The 19,347-nt window shown below is 37.9% G+C and overlaps 1 protein-coding gene across 4 annotated transcripts in view; it reads left to right on the top strand.

Annotated features, from left to right (window-relative positions):
- Positions 1-19,347, top strand: part of Nck1 (NCK adaptor protein 1) — a 65,595-nt gene that overhangs the window by 26,472 nt on the left and 19,776 nt on the right. The gene's annotated exons all lie outside the window — the stretch shown is intronic.

Raw genomic sequence — 19,347 nt, 5'->3', positions numbered from 1 at the left:
TCACCCTTCAGCTCATTTCTACTGGATTCTTTTGAGCTTATTAGATGTGTATATTTATGTTTTTAATCAAATTTGTGAAGTGTTTGGTCTCTTTGCTCTCTCTCCAATACACACACACACACACACACACACACACACACACACACACACACACACAGAATTCCCACGTCAGTTCATTTAACTTCAGTTGTTATAGCTTTTCACATGTGCTGATTCTTTATTCCATCTACTCAGATCTGTCTTTGAATGCTTCCAATGAATTTCTCAGCTCCAGAATTACTTTTAGTTTCAATTTTATTTTCTGTCTCTTCATTTGCCTTTCATTATGTCTTCTTTAGTTTTCTGGCAGCTGTTGAAAGAAAGCATTATGTAGTTAAGATCTATCTTTTCCTTCTCTAGGAAGTTTCTGTTGGCTCTCTCTCTTTCTCTCTTCTTGTATATATAGGTCATATTTGCTTGTTTTTTTTTTTTTTTGTACTTTGTGTGTGTGTTAGGTGTTTCTTCATGTGTAGTATGAATGCTAAGGCCAGAAGTCAACCTTGTATGTCTTTTTTTTTTTTTTTTTTTTTTTTTTTTTTTTTTTTTTTTTTGACAGGGTCTCTAGTCCTAGCTGTCTTGGAGCTTGCTGTGTAGACCAGATTGGCCTCAAACTCAAAGAGATCCTCCTGCCTCTGCTTCCCCAGTACTGGGATTAAAGACGCACATCACCATGACCAGCTCTAGGTGTTATTCTTTAGGTGCCATCCACCTTGATTTTTGAGACAGTCTCTTATGAGACTGGAGTTTGAAGATTAGCCTAACCTGTCTGGTCACTGAGTCCTGAGCACATGCTACCATATGCAGCTCTTCAAAAATTATTTAGTTACTTATTTTACTTTTTTGAGACAGAGTTTTTCTTGTATGCCCCTGGCTGTCGTGGAACTTGCTCTGTAGATCAGGTTGGCTTCAAACCCGAGTGCTGGAATTAAAAAGCATGTGCCTCCACCTCCTGATGCAACTTTTTTTTTAAAAAAAACATAGGTTCTGGGGGCCAAGCTCAGGTCTTGATGCTCATAACAAGTACTTTATTGACTGACCTGTCTTCACAGCCCTCTTATACTTTTGATGTTGAAAACTGTGTCCAAATCTTAGGTGGTAACTCTGGGAAGTAGCTCTCTCCTTTTCAGTGTTATTTCACTTGCTTGTCGCTGCTTTCTCCTATTCCATACTGCACACACATGGAGTTAGGAGTGCACACACAGAGAAATCCATTGAAAACTATGGTCTAATTCCTTTCTTGTTTGCACCTTTTTCTGAGCATTGCCTTTTTTTTTTTAATTTTATTTATTTTATTTTACAATACCATTCAGTTCTACATATCAGCCACGGGTTCCCCTATTCTCCCCCCTCCCACTCCCTCCCTTTACCCCCAGCCCACCCCCCATTCCCACCTTCTCCAGGGCAAATCCTCCCCCGAGGACTGCGATCAACCTGGTAGACTCAGTCCAGGCAGGTCCAGTCCCTTCCTCCCAGACTGAGCCAAGTGTCCCTGCATAAGCTCCAGGTTTCAAACAGCCAACTCATGCAATGAGCACAGGACTTGGTCCCACTGCCTAGTTGCCTCCCAAACTGATCAAGCAAGTCAACTGTCACACCTATTCAGAGGGCCTGATCCAGCTGGGGGCCCCTCAGCCTTTGGTTCATAGTTCATGTGTTTCCATTCATTTGGCTACTTTTTTTTTCAATAATTGAGTAAAACTGATATTTATTATAAGCCACAGTCGTCCTAGGGACCTCCATGCTATATATATAGCCTCTATGGTTCTATGGGTTGTGGTCTGATTGTTCTTTATTTTATATCTAGAATCCACCTATGAGTGAGTACATACCATGACTGTCTTTCTGAGTTTGGGTTACCTCACTCAGGATGATTTTTTTCTAGTTCCATCCATTTGCCTGCAAATTTCAGAGCATTGCCTTTTTAAGCTCTTCAGTTTGTATGTTTTCTTTTTAATATCTTGATATGTTAGTGGCTCCCAAAAGAGGATAAAGAGAAAAATGAAAGGAGAAGGGAAAATAAAAGGCAGTGATTCTTTAAATCTCCTTCAGTCCAAGAGGCAGGATTTATACTTGGGAGAAATGAAAGATTGCTAGCCTGGTTATACCTGTGTGTTGGATGAGAAACCATAATCAGTTGTTATAATACAGATTCCTAGTATTTGGAGGACAAGATTTTTAATTTTCATGTTAGCTCTCATAAGCTATGGAGCGAATGCATGACTGCTGAAGTGTTGAGGAGCAGGTAGTTACTGCCTGCGTAATGAGCTGAAATTGAACAGATTAGCAGTACCTTATTTCAATAACTTTCCATTGAACTTACTTTGTAGTGGACTTTATTTAGGAGTCCCTAAGTAGATCAGACCAGACCAGATTATACTAGTGCTGTTGTTTTCTAGGTTTAGAGACATCCTTGTGACTTCCTTTTCTGCCACTGTGGTGGTTTGAAAGAAAATGGCCCCCAAAGGGAGTGGCACTATTAGAAGGTGTGGCCTTGTTAGAGGAAGTGTGTCACTGTGGAGGCGGCCTTTGAGGTCTTATAAGCTCAAGTTTGGCCAGTGTGACACAGTTTTTCCTTCTGGTGCCTGCAGATCAAAATATAGGATTCTCACCTCCTTCTCCAGCACCATGTCTGCCTGCATGCCACCATGTCCCACCATGATGATAATGGACTAAACCTCTGAAACTGTAAGCCAGCCCCAATTAAATAATTTCCTTTATAAGAGTTGCTGTGGTCATGGTGTTTTTTCCAGCAATAGAAACCCTAACTAAGACAGTTATAGTTGTATTCTCTGTCTGCCCTGCCTTCCCACCCTCCACCCCATTTAACCCTTCTTATTCCATTATTCTTCCTCCTAACCACACACCCCTCCCCCATCATTGCATTCTATCTTCTCTCCCTTGAAATCCACCCCCTGTTCCCTTTCTAATTTCCCTACTAACTTAGTTTGGATTTCTGTTGCTGTGATAAAAGATGGTGACCAAAAGCAGCTTGGGGAGGAAAGGGTTTATTTCATCTTACAACTCTCAGGTCACCTGCCATCACTCAGGAAAGTCAAGGCAGGAACTAGAGCACAGGCCATGGAAGAGTTCTGCTCACTGTTTTTGTTTTTTGTTTTTTTCCCCCCATGGTTTGCTTAACCTGCCTTGCAGCACCTAAGACCACCAGCCTAGAGGTAGCACTGCCTGTGATGAGCTGGGCCCTCTCATCATTCATCAGTCAAGAAAATATGCTATAGACTTGCCTACAGGCCAAGCTAGTGGGGGCAGTTTCTTAATTGCAGTTTCCTCTTCCCCAGTGGCTCTAAGCCGCTGTGTTTAGATTTCCTGGCTATTGTGAATAGAGCAGCAGTAAACATGAACACATATCTTTGTAGTAGGATATAGATAGGGTCTTTTGGGTGTATAGCTGGATCATGTGGTAGAATTAAATTTAAATTTTTTGAGAATAAATGCCTGACAGTTTGAAATAACAGTTTTGTTATTTCATACTTAGTGGTTTGACTGCATATAGAAGATTTACTGGTTTTAAATATATATAAAGATTCGGTTTTGTAAAATGAAAATTACTGAATATAAATGGTGGTAATGGTACAACATTGTAAAAGTACTTAATATTGTGGGATTGTACACTAAATGGTTTAGAACATAGTTCAGATGTTAGTTTTCTTGGGTACTATTAAGAAAGTAGTACAGATGTAGTGGCCTAAACAACAAAAAAATAATTTTTTCACAATTTTCGTAAGATAGCAAGTCTAAGGTTAGGGTAATAGCAGGGTTCTTTAGAGCCTCCTCTTCTGGGTTTTAACTTTCCCCTGTCCTGGACTTTTCAATGACTGTTTTCTCTCAACAGATGAACTCAACTTCTCTTACAGGAATACTAGTCATACTGGATCCATTAATAAACTAATTTTACCTCATTTACCTTCTTAAAGCTAACCAAATACAGTCATATTCTGAGGTGTTGGGGCTTGGATTTTAACATACAAACAATTTGTGTATGTATGGTGTTGAAGATTGTCTCTAGCTTTAACATGTGAAGTTTTAAGTGGAAATTATTCAGTATTCTTTGTATAGTTTTGTTTTTGTTTTGAGATGGGTCCCTTTAGCTCATCCTGACTTTAAATTCAGGATGGCCTTGGATCCTCTGTCTCTACTTCCCCAAATCTGGAATTACAGGCATGTGCTACTACATCTAGTTTTATGTGCTGTTGGGGATTGAACTTCAGCAGCATTTCATGCATTCTAGGCAAGTGCTTTACCAACAGTTGAACCCATTGTTTATTTTTATCACAGTCAGAACAAATTAAAATATGGCTGTAGTCGGTTGTGATCCCATTTTGTTTAATAGCCATCTGGTAAACTAAGGGTTAAAGTAATAACTTATAACTCCTGTCTTATATTAATGAAATTCTTCATGTCGCACATTTTTATAGTTTATGTGTTCATAATTTACTTTGGTAAGATTATTTACTATTTTAGTGATTGCTCCTTTGGATATTATAGAACATAATACTCTTTGGGTTGTAGAGTGGATATGTTCTTAATATGACCTTAGATCAATTTATTTTGATTCAGAGAGTAAAATTTTGTGATGCCTGATGAAATCATCACATTGGTAATAGTCTGGTATTAGTATAAAGTGTTAATAAGTATTGAAGAAACAGGATTATAACTGAGAATTCCTTTTATGAGCTGTATACTTGCTCATTTTCTTTCTTTGTTTTCAGAACTTGGTTTCTTCTAGTGTACATTTTCTCAGTTAACAGTTTTTGAATGAACAAGTGAATTTTATGTGCACAATACCTATAGCTTTTTTTCATCCTTCTTGTTTTCTCATACTGGTTATGTATCCAAAGTAATTGTTCAAAAATGGATAGACTATCATGGCATTTTGTTTCCCTATCCTTTTTTAAATGTATTTATTTATTTATATTTTATATATTAGTGCTCTGAATATATACCTGCATGCCAGAAGAGGACGTCAAATTCTATAATAGATGGTTGTGAGCCACTGTGTGGTTGCTGAGAATTGAACACAGGACCTCTAGAAGAGCAACCTGTGTTCTTAACATCTGAGACATCTCTCCACCCCTGTTACCCTATTCTTTTTTTTTTTTTTTCTTTTTTCTTTCTTTCTTTCTTTCTTTCTTTCTTTCTTTCTTTCTTTCTTTCTTTCTTTCTTTCTTTTTATTTATTTATTTATTTTTTTGGTTTTTTGAGACAGGGTTTCTCTGTGTAGCTTTGCGCCGTTCCTGGAACTCACTTGGTAGCCCAGGCTGGCCTCGAACTCACAGAGATCCACCTGGCTCTGCTTCCCGAGTGCTGGGATTAAAGGCGTGCACCACCACCACCACCACCACCACCACCACCACCACCACCACCACCACCACCGCCCGGCCTGTTACCCTATTCTTAAAAGAGCCTAATCTTGCTGAACATGGTGATACAGGTCTAAAATTTCAATATTTGGGATTGGAGGTAGGAGGATCAAAGTTGTTCAAAGCCAAGACCATCCTCAGCTACATAGTGAGTTTGAGTCCAGCTTGGGCTATATGAGATTGCTATTGACCAACCAATCAACCAGAAAATAAAACCAAACCAAACCCAACAAAATAACTTGATTTTAGTTCTCTTTATTTCTGATTTTTGTTTTGCAAGTAGTAGAATGTTTCATTAGTTTTACTAATAAGAATATTTAGCAATATAAACTGTGATGAGATGTTATGGCTTAAAATGTTGACTATAATAATCTTGTGAATTGCCTTCTCTTTTTGCCTACTTACAGCATACCAAAGTTATTGTTGATTTTTCTCCTTTCATTGTTTACTGGGAGATTTGTAACCCAACCAAACTTCCTGACTTAGTTACTTGAGTATTGTTACTTAGCTGATTCTTATCAGAAACAGGAAATTGTCAAAGTTATGTGTTAAAGTACAGCAGATTCTAAAATTGCATTTGTAGATAGCATGGTAGATTTTCCTTTAGATGGTCCCCTCCCCCCACACTAATTTTTTTTTCTTCAGAAAAACATCTAATTTGCTAAAAAGAATCACATTGCTCATGACCTGTATCAATGGTAACCTCCCTTGGAGTTTCCTAGTTAGATGATTTGCCTTCTTTTTGGAAACAGGGTCCCACTGTGTAGCTTTGGCTGCCCTGGAACTTTCTATGTAGACCAGGTTGGCCTTGAACTCGAGAGATCTTCCCACCTCTGTCTCCTGAGCTCTGGGGTTAAAAGCATTTGATAATACAAGTGGCTGATTTGACAAACTTAATGTGAATATATTAAGTAAAGTAGGTACAGATACTGGTCTGTTGGGGTAGTTTCTTTCTTTCTTTTCTTTTTTTTTTTTTGTTTGGTTTTTCGAGACAGGGTTTCTCTGTGTAGCTTTTGCGCCTTTCCTGGAACTCACTTTGGAGACCAGGCTGGCCTCGAACTCACAGAGTTCCGCCTGCTTCTGCCTCCCAAGTGCTGGGATTAAAGGCGTGCGCCACCACCGCCCGGCGGTAGTTTCTTTTTTATTATGGAAATTTAGTTGTCTCCATTAAATTTGATGGATGTCACATAAAATGTGAATATTTGGAAGGTATACAAAATTTAGTGAGTATATATTGAATAACAATATAGGATTATGTATGGGGGGAGGCTGATTCTATGTATGTATAAGTTATTCCAGTAGATGTTTTGTTCCATATTTAGTTGATTTACATACAGTAAAGCCCTTTTTGGTGTGAATGAGTTTTAAAATACTTACAAAGCTAGTCAAAGAGACAGAACAAACATGATCATATTGGGAAGAACAATGAAACATAAAAATCTCTCCTCAAATTGATTATAGTAGTCCTAGTGTTCAATGGGAAAAAGAAACACAGGCAAGGTCTGGGAGTTTCCATTGTGGCTCTCTAGGTCCTCTGGGTCTGCCAGTGTGGTCTCATTATCTCAGCATCAGCCATGTAAAGCTATGTGATTGCTAATTATTGTTTAAGGGGGTAGGTAGTTTGAGTCCTTTGCTTTAAGATGTTCATCTGGCCTGTTGTTGGGCTCCAAGGTGTGTGTGTGTGGGGGGGGAGCGTGCATGTGTGTGTGCTCGCACATAATTCACCAGGAGCTGTCAACCTTGTTTGTGTGTTTGAGACAGCATCTCTTAGCCTGAAACTCAGATTGCACTACGTTGGCTGGCCAGTGAGCCCCAGGGATCTGCCTGTCTCTGCCTTCTCAGAGCTAGGATTACAAGTGCACTACCATTTCCATTAACAGCCTTTTTTTTTTTTTTTACATGAGTTCTGTGGATTGAACTCAGATCCTCATGCTTAACTGAGGCAAGCATTTTATGTTTTGAACTATCTTCCAGGCCTTTCCATTCTGTTTCTATGAGAATAGGACCAAGGCTAGGCCCCATCAACCCCCTGACCCCACCTCAGTCTTGAGGTGTTCAGAGCACTGTGTTATCTAGTTAGTTTTTTATTGCTGTATTGGTGCATAGATTCAATTTAGGACATGGAAGTATGTAAGTAGAAAGGAGCAAGCTGATCCATTAGCAGAACACAGGAAGGCACCAATGTTGGAAGGTGGCCAATAGCTCCACCTAGTGGAAGTATATGTAAATGATTAAGAACCCTTTTCACATGAATTTCTTTAGGTTTGTTTTCTCTTGAGAGTGCTAATACAAATGACTTCTTTTTGATCTTGACTTTACTTCCCTCTTGTTAAGTCAACATTGATAAATCATCCTATGCCTTGATCCTTTTCAGTGAGGTAGGCATGCCCCTGTAGACAATCTGATTCATGTTGAATGTGGGTTGTGTGATACAGACTGTAGTCTGTGTAAAAAGTCATTTTAGCTAAATTTGATAAATAGGAGAGGTTTAGAAAACTTAGGCTAAGTTTAACCAGAAGCCACTGCTAAAGTAGCGAGCGTCTTAGAACAGAGGGTGTAATCAGATGTCTACACTGTAACCCCAGCACTCGGGAGGCAGAGGCAGGCACATCTCTGGGAACTCAAGGCCAACCTGGTCTACCAAGTGAGCTCCAGACCCTGTCACACAAAAAAACAACAACAAAAAGTTGTATTTAGGTATAATTTTTAAAGGCTGTCGTTACAAGTTAATATTGAGTGATCTGTAAAAATAAGCTTAGTTCTGTCAGAAGGTTAAATTTAAGAGAATTTGTTTAGAGTCCTTTTTTTATGTATACCAATAAATTACCATAGAGGGGGAAAGCACACTATTTTACATTTAAAATTGCAAGAAACAAATAGAAAGGTATGTTAGGGTATGTTAGGGACGGTGTCAAAAGTTTTGAGTTAATTCTTAGAATTTAATTTTCTGAGATTTTAATCATATAGAATTTGTAGAATTGCAGTTCAGGAATTAAGCTGTATTTTTTTTGTTCTCTTTATAGTGATACCTTTAAAATTTCTTAGACATATATCACAGAAAGTCTTTGAACACATGACTGTAAAAATTCTTATTTACCAGTTAAGAATATACATATATAAATGATCATAACTTTAAAAACATTTTACATATTTTTAAGAATTTCACATGTAAATACTATAGTACAATGTTTTGGTTTTTTTCCCTGAAAAAAATTGTTCTGGTGTGTATGGATATTTTGCTTGCATGTATGTATGTCTTTGCACCATGTACTTGCTTGGTGCCCATGGAAGCCAGAAGGTTTATGATTCTCCTGGAACTAGAGTTACAGAAGGTTGTGAGTCTCTGTGTGGGTGCTGGGAATTGAACCCAGATTCTCTGCAAGAACAAGTGCTTTTAACTGCTGAGCCATCCCTCCAGCCCTCATTTTGAAATGAGGATGAATAAAGCAAGATTGTGTTATGTGCCAAGTTAAGACAACAGTAATGATTGGCCGTATTACATTGGGGTCACCAAGCTTTTTAAAATAATGACTTTATAGTTTTAAATAAGTTGCCCTTACACAAACTATTAATTCTACCCTAGTTTAAAAAGTTATGAACAAATGTAACCCCTAATTATTATAAAACTTCATTGATTGGAGTTTCACTAAATTATTGGCCTATGCTAGGTGGAAATGTAATTTAAGTAGTCTCTGTAGAGAGGTTTACACCCAGGCACACGTGTATCATGGCACCTATGTGCAGGTCAGAGGACAACTCTTTGGAGTTGGTTCTCTTCTGCCACTCATTTAAGTAGTTAGTAAATTAGTTGGTTTAGTGTGGTAGGAGCCTGGAACTTATATTATGGTGGCCTTCCTCTCTCTGTCTCCCACATATTGCAATTATATGCCAAATTTGTGATGAGGGATGTACTATAGGAAAGATGAATCTGGAGAGAGTGCTAGGGAGTGACTTTGTTTCTATAAGGAATAAAATTTTGTCCTCAGGGTGTTCCCTGTAGACAGCAAGAGGCTTTTCCTAGTTATATTAAGAAGAATATGGAGGAGTGAAGAAAAAAAATGATGTTACCAGGAGACATAAAATATGCTAGCCAAGGAAGATTTTGCAGGTTCAAGGCCAACCTGAGCAACTTTACTGAGACCCTCTCTCAAAAGCTCCTCCAGTGGTAACATCTGGCAAAATTATAGTACAGTATCACAACCAGAATTTTAATGTTGATACAGTCGATATAGTGTATTATTTTTAAAAAGATCTGTAATGTTGCTGTTCTGTAGCTGCTGTGGTTTCTAAATCCCTCGGAAGTCCATGTGTTAAAGTCTTGCTTCCTGGCCCTTGGTGCTGTTGGGAAGAGGTGGGGCCTAGAGAGAGGTCTTTGGGTCATTTTGAGAATGGAGGGAGGTTATGCCCTCTCAAAGGCTTAGCTCCCTTCCTTTCTCTTTTGCTTCTTGGTTATGAAGTAAGTGGCTCTGTTCATCCATGTGCTCCTGTGCTCCACAGACCCAAAGCGCTGGTGCTAGACAGTTATGGACTCATACCTTCAAAACTGTGAGCCAGAGATAATGTTTGAGCTCATCAGTTATCTCAGGGTTTTTTTTTTTTTTTTTTTTTTTTTTTAGTAGTAAGAGAAAGCTGACTAACAGAATCACCATACCCAAAGTTCTCTTGTTTCCATTCTCTCTTTATCTTTGGTAATCACTCTCTAGTCACTAGTTCCACTTCTATAACTTATCATTCCAAGAATTTTGTGTAAATGAAGTCATGGAGTAAGTAATCATTAGTATTGGCTGTTTTGAGTCAGTGTAATTACATTAGAACTTATCCAGGTTTTGTGTATCAATCTTATCCCATTTTGGTATGAATTTACCAGTTTTTAAAGTCAGTCATTTATTAAAGGATATCAGTATGGCTCTTTTTGAAAATTATATAAAAACTTGGTATGAACATATGAACACAGATTTTATAGAAACACCCAGGATGGCAATCTTAGAGTGTATGGTGGTTGCACGCTTAGTTTTACTAGAAACTGATGACTGTCTTCTGTCATATCTGTACCTTTTTACTTTTTTATCAGCTGTGTATTAATGATCCATATTTGTGTAAGCATTTGGCATTATTGGTCTTTAAAGTAGCCATTCTGATAGTTATATAGTGGCATTTTAATATGACTTTAATAGATAATGAATATCTTTTTGTGTGCTGATGCCATCTCTATATGTTCTTCAGTGGATGCTTTTTTTTTTTCTTTTCTTTTCTTTTTTTTCCAGAGCTGGGGACCGAACCCAGGGCCTTGCGCTGGGCAAGTGCTCTCCCACTGAGCTAAATCCCCAACCCCAGTGAATGCTTTGTTGTGTGCCCCCTCCCCGCTTCATTTTTTTGACAGGATCTTGCTGTTTAGCTCTGGCTAGCCTGTAACTTGCTATGTGGATCCTGGCTAATGTCAAACGTGGGACATCCCTCCTACCTGTCTCCCAAGTGCTCAGGTTACAGGTGTGCACCACTACACCCAGCAATATCCTTCATGTCTTTTGCTCTTTTCCTCATTTATTTTATGGATCTCACTTTTGATGTGAAGTCTGCCTACCACTTAATCTTTAGAATTTGCTCTGGTATTTTGCTATTTTGAGATTAGGTTTAGGTACTTCCCCTTGCGTTTTTGGGTTCCACTGATCTGTGTGTCCCATCTTGCTAGTACTGAATTATCTTGAGTACAGTGGCTACTTCAGACTTCTTGAACATTGGAACCAAGATTCTTCTTACTTATTCCTTTTAAAAATTCTTTCAGCTCTTCTAGATATTTTCAGCATTCCATATAAGTTACAGAATAATATTCTTTCTCTTAGAGTTTCTATGTGTGATAAAACAGCATGACCAAAAGCAATCAGGAAGTTATTTCATTTACACTTCCCTATCACAATCCCTCATGGAGGAAAGGTAGGAATTCAAGACAGGAACCTGGAGTTAGGAACTGAAGCAGAGGCCATGGAGGAATGCTACTTATTGACTTGCTTGCTCCTCCTTATTTGCTCAGCTTGTTGATTACAGTACCCAGGACTACCTGCCCAGGGGTGGCACTGCCCACAGTGAACTGGGCCCTCTCACATCAATCATTTTAAAAAAAAAAAGCCCAAGAGGCTGGCTCACAGGCCATTCTGATGGGAGCATTTTCTCATTTGGGGTCACTTCTTAATGACACTATTGTGTCAAGTTGACTGCAGAACACTAGACACACACACACACACACACACACACACACACACACACACACACACATTTTGTTACTTGCTTAAACCTGTTAAACCTGTTCACTGATTTGGGGAAATCTGACATCTTTTCTGCTTTTCTGTTTAGTTTTCTAGTCCATGAACATTTTTATTTAGGTCTTCATCAGCTTTTCAGCATATAAATTCTTTACATGTTTTGTTAGATTTCTCTCATGTTTTTCCTTTTCATTTCTGAGTTATCATAAATATTTTTGTTTATTTTTGCTGTACTGGGGATTGAACTTAGGGTCTCACACACAATAGGCAAGTACTCCACCACTTCCAAGGTTGGGTTTTACTAGGTTGTCTAGGCTGGCCACAGACTTGGAATGTCTTGTCTCAGCCTCCTGAGTAGCTGAGGATTACAAGTGTGCACCGCCACACCCAACTTGTGTTTTTAATTTTGGTGCTTATATGTTCATTATTAGTGTGTAGAGCTTTGGTTGGTTTTTGCAGATTAATCATGTGTCCTAAAATCTAGCTGCATGCTGTGTTATGAACTTGTAGCACTATCTGCTCCAGAGGCTGAGGCCAGGGTGTGGTGGTGGGATGGTCTCTTGAGTTCTGAATGTGAATCCAGATTGTGCAATAGTGAGACCTATCTCAAAAAAATTAAACGCTCAACAAAGTTACTTTGTTTGGATTACCCAAGTGGGAAGTTCAAGTGTGTATAGGTATCAGTCATTACTAATCCTAAGTTTGAATTTCTTTTTCTTTATTTATGTAGTGACTTAAGGCTTTAGAACCACATTATTTTCAATGGCTTCCTATTTCATAGCTTTTTATTTTTTGATATATGGTCTCATGGCAGCCAAAGGTGACAGTAATTTTCTGTGATTCTCTTTTCAGCCTCCTGAGTGCCAGGACTATTGGCTTGAACCACCACATCATCTCTTAATAATATTTTTTAAACAGTATTAAGAAATGATTTGTTTTATAAATTCTTTGGCATCTTCTCTGCAGTCGTTTGTCTCCAAAGTAAGATTAGTTTTATTTCTCCTTTCTGATCTTCATGCCCATTGATTGTTCACATCCTCCCGCCCCCCAGCTGAATGGAGCGTCCATTAGAGTGGTGAGGTTAGCCTTTCACTATTGTGATCTTCATTTGAAAGTAGCTGTTCTCTTACCTTTAATTATGGCTTTAGTTGCTGGGTTTTGTGCATGCTGTGTATCAAGCTGAGGAGGTTCCCTTCTGTTCCTGTTTTTCTGTGAAGTTTTATTGTGAATGGATATTGAATTTTGACTGTTGCCTTTTTGGTACCAGTTCATGATTTTTCTTAAGCATATTAATGTGGTGGATTATATGGATGAATTTTAAGTGTCAAACAAGCCTTTTATCATAGACAGATATCACTTGGTCATAGAATATTAAGTCTCTTTAAATACTGCTAATTATTTTTGCTAATATTTTACTAGGGATTTTTGTATCGTTATTCCCAAAGTATATTGGCTGGTAGTTTCTTTTGGGGGGTTGGCATTTTTAAATTATGAATTTAATTTGTTTTGTTAGTTATAGGGCTTTTCAAATGCTCTTGTGGTGGGTATGTTGTGGTAATTTGTGTTTGGGAAGAATTGGTCTGATTCCTCTAAGAAATCACATTTGCATGGATAGTCATTTGTGGTATTACCTGTTATCCTTTTTCTCCTGTGATGAGATCTCCTCTCTACCCCCCCCCCATCTTTTCCTTCCGTCCTTATCCTAAATATGCACCACTCTCTTGGTCTAGAGTTTGTCACTTCCATTTCTTTTTTCAGGAGGACAGGGCTTGTAACCTACTTTGTAAAGATGCTTATTAACTCTTAGTTTTTAGAAGCTGATAGAAAAATCTAGATTTATGTAGCCCCATTGGTTTTTACTCTGTATTCCCACTGTCTGTAACCCATATGGCAAATGGCATGTATCGTAGGAGAGGAACACAAGGTAAAGTGAAGGCAAAAGGAGATATGAACCAGGGCCACTTATTTTAGTAGACTCCGTGGCAGCTCACTGAGAACCCACTAGAACCGCATTAATCTCTTGCAAGGGCTGCACAGCTGACACAGTTAACTTCCACTAGGCCCCAGCTCTTAAGGTTCCATTACCTTTTAGTACTTTCATATTATAAATTAAACCTATTTGAACCCTTAAAAGACAAGGTACATTGTAACATACTTTCTGCTACTGATTTCTAGTTTGATTCTGTTGTCCAGTCACTGTGTGCTTGAGTTTACTCAACTTTGTTGAATTTTGTTTTTGCCAAGGGTATGATTTATCTTTCTATCTGTTCCCTGGCACATGTTAAATTATGTGTACTCTGATATTTGGGGGCAGAGGATTCTATTTGTTTCCTCTTGGTTGAGCATGTTGTTTAGGATTTTTTTGCCTGCCTGCTAAGTTAAGGTTCTTCCTCCTTAATTGGGCTTTTTCTGATGAGATTGATGTGTCCCATAATAGCTGCTGGAGGGTTGGAGGTACAGGTTTCCTGCTTGGATTTTGCTGTGGGCGAGACCATGAATTACTTCTTGTGCTGTTTGAGGTAAAGTGGTTATTTTTGGTCGATTATTTGGAGAACACAAGCTGATGTTACTTGTTGGTAGCTGTTGATATATCTGTTTCAGCAGTCTTCACTTTCAAATACAAATAAGACCCAGAGTTTACCACTGTGTCTTTTATTGGGGTCCTAGATATCTAGCTATTTTCTCTTCACTTTTCAGGTTTTGTTTGTTTGTTTGTTTGTACTGAAGATTGAACCCAGGGCTTTGGCCATGCTAGACAATTATTCTAACACTTTTCAGTTTTCTTACATCCTTAGTGCTTCCACTTTTCAGTTTTCTTGTCTGTTTTATTGTATTGTTGCTATTGGCATCTCCAGGGCTCTGCTGCTGTTTCTAGGTTCTTGAGTCCCAGAAAAAGGAATTTGACTAGGGACATTTGGATGGTTGTAGAAACAGAGGCCGCTTATTAAGAAAGAGTGCTTCTCGACAAGGAAGTAAGCCAGAGGTCTGGGGAAAATGTTAGATTGTCAGTGGTCCTGGTGCCTGGCAGATTGAGCAGTTTGTATGCTCATGTTTGTACCTGTTCTGCACATGGCTTGTTAAACGTCAGCTTTGGTGGAGAGAGGGATTTCCAGTCCCCCTCAAACTGGCTTCTTTAATATGCTACTTTTAATGCTCCACTTTCTACCCAACACTTCTGACACAGTGTTTAAGAATTTCACTTGTACTTAATAAAAGGATAAAACTCAAAGTAAAAGTCCTGTCCCGTTAGAAATCTGAGACTATTTTTCCCAATGGGATAGTTATCCTAGTATCAGTTATTTCATTAAATAACTTACACCGAAGTGATCTGCAGTGCTACTCCTCATGCAAAATCTTTATATATTTGAATGCATTTATACAATAAAATTTACTTAGTGCCAGGCGATGATGGCGCACGCCTTTAATCCCAGCACTCGGGAGGCAGAGCCAGGCAGATCTCTGTGAGTTTGAGGCCAGCCTTGTCTACAGAGCGAGATCCAGGACAGACACCAAAAACTACACGGAGAAACCCCGTCTCAAAACAACCCTCCTCCCAAGCTACTTAGCTAGCTTGTCCAGTTAAGCCCCTCCATTTCTGTTAAAGAAACATAAAACTAGAAAACCTTGGTACAGTTCTGTTCCCATGAATTAAGTTGAATGTGCTTACTGAGAGAAAGTTTCTTCCAAGAATATGTATTGTTAAACTATATTTATTATATAAACAAATAGTGCTAAAGAAAGTTATTTTTGTAAAAACTAAATTGATTGCTTTAGAAAGGTTTCTCAAAGAAAGTCACTAAAAATCACTTGCTTTTGAATTGGTCTGTGTAAAACCTCTAAACGTTTAGGGAAAGAAGGAATAGGAATATAAATAGAAATCAGTTCAATATTTAGATCACAGGTAATTTCAAATACTCCACTTTTTAAAAGCCTAAACTAGAACTCACTTGTACATTGGGAAACAAGACTCTAAAGATTAACTATATGTATCTCTGTGTTTATTGTATTGATTTGTATGTTTCTGTTGCAGTATTATATTGTCTTAAATTGCTTCAGCATTATTAAGTACACTGTAATTATGTGGTAGGTTAACTTTATCTATAGTGTTGCTGTGGATATCACTCTGTATAAATAAAGTGCTGATTGGCCAGTAGCCTGGCAGGAAGTATAGGCTGGGCAACCAGAGAAGAGAATTCTAGGAACAGGAAGGCTGAGTCAGGAGATGCTACCAGCCACTATTATGAGTACCAACATGTAAGATACTGGTAAGCCACGAGCCATGTGGAAAGGTATAGGTTTATAGAAATGGGTTAATTTAAGATGTAAGAACTAGATAGCTAGAAGCCTGAGCCATTAGGCCAAACAGTTTAAATAATATAAGAGTCTGTGTTTATTTTATAAGTGGGCTGCGGAACTGCCAGGGCTTGGCGGGAGCTGGAGAGAAACTCTCCAGCTACAATAGTATGGCCTTCTAACTGAAAATAACAGTAAGCGGATGACCCAAATTGAGACAGTGAACAATTTTCCCATTACTAACTCAAGGACCTGGAGGTTCCCAGGGCAGCTTGTGCCATATTTTATCAGTTCTGGCTCTGTTTCCTAAGCAACTGTCTTTCTGCTTTGTGTCAGTTTCATCCTCCAGCTGATTAAATGGCTACAGTTTTCACATCTCATATCAGGTTTGCCTGTGAAAAAAATCTTAAAACAATTTCTTACTGTTTTTCAAGATCCGTACCTTTTTTCTGAAGGCTCTTTTTCTTGGGTTTAGTTGGCCTTAAAAGTTCAGTATGTGATTCTGATATGCTGGTGGGGCTTTGATTAACCCAGTTTCTTGAAGCTAAAGTCAGTCTCCCAAGTTACGTGGCTAGATCTGAGTACTCTCCAAAAATTAAATTCTGGGGTATATAGTTTGTCAGTATGCAAATAATTATCTTTCCAAAAATTTTGTTACTAATTTTACATTATTTTCTAGAAAATTTTTCACAACAGTTGTCAAGTATCAAAATAAATTCCATTAAGCTTACATGGATTAGTTGTGGAGTGGCAGGGGCATAAGGGAGGACTCCTGGTTCCTTAGGTATCCTTGAAAAATATCTCTGCTTCTACTTTTCCAGTGTTTCAGAAAGCTAGTTGCTCATTGTAATCCTCTCTCTTCCCCCCACCGTGTGTGTGTGTGTGTGTGTGTGTGTGTGTGTGTGTGTCTGTGTGTGTGTGTCTGTATCTGTGTATGCCAGAGATTGACAACTAGGTATCTTTCTTAATATCTCTCTTCTTATTTTGAAAAAGTTTCTCACTGAACCTAGAGATCTCTGATTTAGCCAGACGAGCTGGCAGCAAATTCAGGGCTACCTCCCGGGACTTGTCTCTACCTCCCCAACTCTGGGGTTACAGTTGTGTGTGCTGCTCCATCTGGCTTTTTAATAGGTTCTGGGGGATCAAGTTCAAGTCCTCCTGTTTTTGTAGCAGGTGCTTTACCATCTGAGCCATCTCCTCAGCCTCTATTGTAACTTAATTTTGTATCATATGACAATAATTATTTAGACTTGGTTAAAACTTTGTGTTGAAGGGATGGAGAGATGGCTCAGAGGTTAAAAACACTAGCTGTTCTTCCAGAGGTCCTGAGTTCAATTCTCAGCAACCACATAGTAGCTCACAACCATCTGTAATGAGATCTGGTGCCCTCTTCTGGTCTGCAGGCATGCATGCAGACAGAATATCATTTACATAATAAATAAATCTTTTATAAAAAAAAATCCATGAACTTTAAAAAAGAAAAAGAAATAGAAGTCATGTAGAAAACAATACAAAAGGGAAAGGTCAACTCTGTGTTGAAGTAATTTCAGACAAGTTGCAATAATACAAATAATTTTTTTCCCCCTAGTTCCTCTGCTCATCTTTGTTTTTCTCGTGTTGGTTATTGAGCCCTTGTGGCCTTGTGCATACTGGGCAGGCATGCTACCACTGATCTACTACATTTCTAGCTCTGGTATGGGTGTTCTTTACATACCATGTTGTCTTTTTTAAGCATTATTTTTGTTGATGTAACTGGTTCCTTTTGCAAAAAACAATTAATGTGCAGCAGATTTTGAGGCTTTTGCAAATCCTTCATATGTATCTACCTTGTTGACACACTTAATGCCAGAAGATGTCGAATTCTGGACTAAAGTTAATTTTTCTGAAGACATTAAAATACTTACTTCATTGTTGAGGAAACAGATTTGCTAGTCAATACCCAAAACAAAAGGCTAGATTTATCTGCTTGCTTCATGAGTCGTGTCTGCTTTTATGAAATAGTCTCTCTGAAGAAAGCAGAGAGAGAAGTCAGTTCTAAATAAGTTTCAGGAGTGAGTTTGCTTATAATTTTTTTCTTTTAAAATTATATATACACACATACACACAAATATAATTTCTTTTTTACTTTAGTAGAATTTGCCTGTAAAATATTCTTACCTTGGTATTGACAATATGGGAAGATTCTTTAGTACTAATTCAGTTATATTTTGTTGTTTTTCATACAATTTCATCATTGTATTTCATTACTTTCAGATTGATTTAGAGAGTTGTTTGTGTTACCATTCCCTTTGACTGTTTGCAGGATACAGTTGTGCTTCCTGGTATTGGCATGTACTTTTTCTTTGTTTTATTAATTAATATACCCAGAATTACCACTTTAATTAGAAGCCGGGGCGGCGGTTAGAGATTAACCCATAGTGCTAAACACTCTTCTGCCACTGGTTTGTGACTGTTAGCCCTGATTTTAACTAAGGATCTCCTTCATGATTTTTTTGCCAGTTACATGAATGTTTTAAATAATTTTTAGGCCAGTTTACAAAGTAACGAGTTTTGTTATTCCATTTTATTTTTTTAAAGATTTATTTTTAATATTTTTAAATTAACAAGTTTTTAAGTTAATTTAGTGTGTGTGGGGGGGGAGAGGGAAGGAGGGAAGGAGAAAGGGAGAGATGGAATTACAAGGGGTTGTTAGCTGCCTGAGGATGGATACTCGGAACCAAATTTGGGTCCTGTGGAAAAACAGGAAGTGCTTTTAACCACTGAGCCATACACTTGTATCAGTATACTTGGTTTTCAATCACATAAAAGGTATGGAACTTTTTTGAGGTAGATAACATAGGCTAGCCTCAAAATTGTTATGCTCCTACCTCAGCCTCTAAATGCTGAAATTACAGGCTAAGCTTTGTTTAGCCTAGTATTGATAATTTTTATATGTTTCATTTATATTCTTCTGTTTAGAAGGAACACTTTATATATGCCTATTATATTGCATTTACTAATTGTCAGTTATTCTCTGACCTTGATAATGTCTAATTATTTTATTATTGAGATAAATATGTTAAAGATTATCCTTTATAATAATGATAGATTTGTTATTTTATTCTTTGATTATACCTATATATTTTAATTTTGTGCATTCTAACTACATGGGGAGGAAAAAGTGTTCAGAAAACATCTATGTTATTTGGTACATACAAGCTTGATTTTATCTACATTACAGAGGACTTTGAATAACTTGTATAGTGATTTTCATTGCTAATGGTGGTTTTAAATGTAAAGTTAGTTTATATAACATTAAATAGAAACTGTGCTTTTGAAAAGTTAGTATTTCCCTGTTAGGTGTTTTTCATTGATCACTTTTAACTCTTTGATGTTCTTAG

Source organism: Peromyscus leucopus, chromosome 7, assembly GCF_004664715.2.
Source record: "Peromyscus leucopus breed LL Stock chromosome 7, UCI_PerLeu_2.1, whole genome shotgun sequence".
Lineage (NCBI taxonomy): Eukaryota > Metazoa > Chordata > Mammalia > Rodentia > Cricetidae > Peromyscus > Peromyscus leucopus.
Note: the sequence above shows the minus strand (reverse complement) of the source record. Positions and strands in the feature narration are given on the sequence as shown.